Genomic DNA, 5222 nt, shown 5'->3' on the forward strand with positions numbered 1-5222 from the left:
ACAAAAACGAACGTAGTGACGTTTCAATGTACTGACGACACTTTAAAAGAGGATGTTCAATTACTCCAGCGCCACCTATGGTCAACTTCTGTATTGTTGTGTGATCTTTTGCATTGGTTCTGAGCATGCGTGTTTGTAAAGTCTGATGGTTTTCTGTACACACGGTCGGACTTTGCTCTATCGGACTTATGTTTTCAAAAAGTTTGTCCATTCGCACAGCCAACAAAAGTCTGATGAAAACCAGTTTTGAAAACCAAAGTTTGTCCGATGGAGCGTACACACAGTTCGGATGTTGCTCCAAAACAACTAATTTGCATGTTTGTTGTCAAAAAGTCAGATCGTGTGTACCGCGTTAAGACGCCTTTCACACTGGGTCATTTTCCAGGCATTATTGCTCTAAAAATAGCGCCTGCAAACCAACCTGAAAACGCCGCTGCTGTGTCTCCAGTATGAAAGCACCGAGGGCTTTCACACTGGAGTGGTGCCCTGGCAGGACGGTGAAAAAAGTCCTGCTAGCAGCATCTTTGGAGTGGTGAAGGAGCGGTGTAGACACCACTCCTGCCCATTGAAATCAAGGGGGCAGCACAGCTATACCACCGGCAAAGCGCCTCTGCAGAGGCGTTGGTTTTTGACCCTTTCTTGGCCGCCAGCGGGGAGTAAAACCGCCCCCACTAGCGGCCGAATAGTGTCGCAAATCTGACGGTAAAGCGCCGCTAAAAATAACGGCGCTTTACCGCCGATGCACCTCCCGTTCCAGTGTGAAAGGGGACTAAAAGAAATTCCCAAAACATGTTGGGGGTACTTGAGGGGCAGAGAACCACTGACATGGGAGACTACAAGTGTTTTTTATTTTTTAGTTTTTGTTAGCCGGTTAGTCGCCTGGCCTCAAAAAATTGGAATAAACTCATAGTTGTTCCTCTTCACAGAAATCTTTAGTAGAAGGTAAAAGAGTTATTCGATTTGAAGAGAAATAAGAATATCAAGCGTCTTTTTTTAAACACACATTATCCAGTTCCCAACCAGCGCACGCCGATGTACGTCGGCAGAATGGCACGGGCACGCATATTGGCGTACAGGTACGCCCATTTTTATATGCTGCCCTGCCATCACGTGCGTGTCGGTCGGGACCCCCGTGAGTCCGGTTGAGGTCCCGCGGACTTGATCGCCGCGGGCATACCCACGATTGTCTCACGGGGCGGCTGAACGGGGAGATGCCATTGTAAACAGCATCTCCCCGTTCTGCCTAGCAACAAGTGATGCTGATCTCTGCTCCATGTGATTGGAGCAGAGATCAGTGTTCACTAAAGCAAAGCCCAGCCCCCCACAGTTAGTAACATGCCCCTAGGAACCCTTAACCCCTACACTGCCACCCACTGGTTAACCCCTTCACTGCCAGTGTCATTTACACAGAAATCAATGCCTTTGTGCAGCACTGATTGCTGTATAAATGACAATGGTCCCAAAAATGTGTCAAAAATGTCTGATGTGTCTGCCATAATGTCGCTGATCGCCGCCATTACTACCAAAAATATGTAGAAGAATACGTATCGGTCTAAACTGAGGGGAAAAAACGTTTTTTCATATATTTTTGAGGGATATTTATTATAACAAAAAGTAAAAAATAATGCGTTTTTTTCAAAATTGTCGCTCTATTTTTGTTTATAGCGCAAAAAATAAAAACCGCAGGGGTGATCAAATACCACCAAAAGAAAGCTCTATTTGTGGGAAAAAAAGGACGTCAATTTTGTTTGGGAGCCACGTCGCACGACCGCGCAATTGTCAGTTAAAGTGACGCAGTGCCAAATCGCAAAAAGTGGTCTGGTCTTAAGCCAGCAAAATGGTCCGGTCTGAAAGTGGTTATACAGTCCTGATCCAGGGCCATCTTTAAGGCAGGGCAAAAGGGGCAGCTGCCCTGGGCCCTGCATTGTTGAAATTCCCTTGTCCCTTGAGGTTTTAGTTCCATGCTGTGTCCTGATATCTCAGTGCCAAGTGCTGCTACTAATGCTGCCCAGCTCTGCCCTATTGTTGTGTACAGATGACTCACCTGCAGACCCTGTGTTTGCATGTAAATAGCCAGCATTTATATGTAAATAGCAACATCCTGCAGCATTGATATGTAAATAAAGGTGGCATTCTTATGCATATCATGCTCCCCTGAGGTCATATCCACCATCACCTATACTGAATGCTGCCCGCTGCGGAGGGGCATGCTTGAAAGTCCTGCCTGCAACTGTGGTCATTAAGCCTACCATCAGCCTGTTCTGCAAAGGTAAGCAAATTGGTGGTGGTGGGGGGGGGGGGTAGTGTGGGGTGTGCAGAGGTAGACAGAGAAGGAATTACAGCTTGGGGTGCACAGGTGAGCAAGGAGGGGATTTATGGAGGTAAGGAAGGTGGGTGCAAAGATGAGCAGAGGAGGCAATTAGAGTTAAAGGGGGGAGGGTTGGAGTTGAGAGAATGGGGAGGCAGGGGCGGATCCAGAGTCTAATCTCGGGAGGGGCACTGTTATAAAATATGTTTTTTTGGGGGCAATTTATATGGGAAATGGCTGGTACTTGTGATTCAATCATTACGGCACCATGGTTGTTATGGTGTCAGGATGATTGAAGCGCATTATTTCTATTAATACATTGTAATATAAAATTAAATGGTTCAACTCACCATAATGCAGAATCAGTGGGAGCCCTGAGGATGTCACTTGCCATGTCGCCTGCCACCAAATGTGGATTGTCACTTGCCACGTCACTTGTCACCAAATGCGGATTGTTACTTGCCACGTCACCTGCCACACATTGCGGATTGTCACTTGCCACGTTGCCTGCCACACATTGCGGATTGTCACTTGCCACCTCGCCTGCCACCAGATGCGGATTGCCACGTAGCCTGCCACACATTGCGGATTGCCACGTCACCTGCCACACATTGCGGATTGTCACTTGCCACGTTGCCTGCCACACATTGCGGATTGTCACTTGCCACGTTGCCTGCCACACATTGCGGATTGCCACTTGCCACGTCACCTGCCACACATTGCGGATTGCCACTTGCCACGTCACCTGCCACACATTGCGGATTGCCACTTGCCACGTCGCCTGCAACACATTGCGGATTGTCACTTGCCACGTTGCCTGCCACACATTGCGGATTGCCACGTTACCTGCCACACATTGCGGATTGTCACTTGCCACGTTGCCTGCCACACATTGCGGATTGCCACTTGCCACGTCGCCTGCCACACATTGCGGATTGCCACTTGCCACGTTGCCTGCCACACATTGCGGATTGCCACTTGCCACGTCACCTGCCACACATTGCGGATTGTCACTTGCCACGTTGCCTGCCACACATTGCGGATTGCCACTTGCCACGTCGCCTGCCACACATTGCGGATTGCCACTTGCCACGTAGCCTGCCACACATTGCGGATTGCCACTTGCCACGTCACCTGCCACACATTGCGGATTGTCACTTGCCACATTGCCTGCCACACATTGCGGATTGTCACTTGCCACGTCACCTGCCACACATTGCGGATTGCCACGTAGCCTGCCACACATTGCGGATTGTCACCTACTGTGTCACTTTTCTGCAATCTCTCTGCTGCACACAGCTTCCTACACAGTGAGGGCGGAACTGGAGGGATGCAGGGCAGTGAGAGATGATGTCATCTCCCTGCTCCCCTGCCTGCTGGCTTCCTGATTGGCCAGCAGCCCTCCTAAGCCGCCCAGCTGCCCCCCCCCTCACCGTCCACTCAGCGCGGGTACCCGCGGAACCGGCCGCGATTGGACCCGCGGAACCGGCCCGCTGGTACCCGCGGAACCGGGCCGCGGGTACCCGCGGAACCGGCCGCGATTGGACCCGCGGAACCGGCCCGCTGGTACCCGCGGAACCGGGCCGCGGGTACCCGCGGAACCGGCCGCGATTGGACCCGCGGAACCGGCCCGCTGTTACCCGCGGAACCGGGCCGCGGGTACCCGCGGAACCGGCCGCGATTGGACCCGCGGAAACCAGCCTGCCGGTATTCTCGGGGGGGCAATTGACCCGTTGCCCCCCCCTGGATCCGCCCCTGTGGGGAGGTTTGGGGGGTGCAGAGGCACTGCTATGTATCTGCTAAAGGGCAGCACATTTCTGTGGTGTCAGGAAAGCGATTTTGCATGTGTTCCCAACACACACATGTGAAAGCAGGCAACATGTCTCAGTTACATTGGTGGTCAGTGTAAATCTTCTCATTACATTGGGGCTTGGTGTAGAATCCTTTCATTCACGCTCTTGGCCAGTGTGAATGCTCCCCTTACATTGGTGGTCAGGGTAAATCCCTCCTTACATTGGTGGTTACTGTGAATGCTTCTATTACATTAGTGGTCAGTGTACACCCCTATTACATTGGTGGCCAGTGTTGAAACTCCTCTTTATATTGGTAGTCAGTAAAAAAAAAAAATCAGCATTGCCATTGGTCATACACTCCCCTCCCCTCCCCCCAGTACTGCCACTGATCCACTGAGTTCTAGGATCCCTTGGAGTTTTCTGTCTATTGATGGGTCCATTCACCACCCCAGTCCATGGTGTGCAGGCAGTGAGGAGATGGTGTGCTTTAACCTCTAGCAACCAATCAGTGAGCAGTATTACTGTACAGTAATCTCTAGCAACCAATCAACAAGCAGAAATCATGTGTTGTAACCTCTAGCAACTAATCAGTAAGCCATATGTGTGCTGTAACCTCTAGCAACCAGTCAGTAAGCGGTAATGATATACTGTAACCTCTGGCAACCAATCGCAATTGCTCCCTGATCTGATACAGTAAACTAATTTTGAGTCCAGTAGCTATTTATTGTATGTCTCAGAGCAGGTGGAGAGCGAAATTGCATGGCGGGGGGGGGGGGGGGGGCAAGAAAAATTTTGCCCAGGGTCCAATCAATATTAAAGACGGCCCTGTACTGATCCACTGCATAAACGAATAAATTAATAATTCAATAAATGGCTGGCGCTTCATTAAAAATATATACACAAACATTTTAAATTAACCGCCATTAAGTTATTGAATTATTAATTTTTGAGTTTATATAATGATTGAGAATTATTGATTCTGGGCTACGCTGTCACTTTTTTTATAATTGGAATGTTTCACACTATTTGATTCAGGATTTTTCACACTTTTTGCACATATTCATTCATTTTTTTCAGCGTTTTCAGTATTATATTGACATTATTTTTTCACATATACTGTG

The 5222-nt window shown here is 49.3% G+C and overlaps 1 non-coding gene across 1 annotated transcript; it reads right to left on the reverse strand.

The window, feature by feature from the left end:
* Window positions 1–865: 865 nt before the first annotated feature.
* On the reverse strand, window positions 866–980 carry LOC143929743 (U5 spliceosomal RNA). The gene has a single exon (XR_013262595.1). It is a non-coding gene; the product is annotated as a U5 spliceosomal RNA (small nuclear RNA).
* Between the last annotated feature and the right edge of the window lie 4242 nt (window positions 981–5222).

Source organism: Lithobates pipiens, unplaced genomic scaffold (genome assembly GCF_037356315.1).
Source record: "Lithobates pipiens isolate NorthernLeopardFrog02 unplaced genomic scaffold, aLitPip1_a1.2 Scaffold_24, whole genome shotgun sequence".
Classification (NCBI taxonomy): Eukaryota; Metazoa; Chordata; class Amphibia; order Anura; family Ranidae; genus Lithobates; species Lithobates pipiens.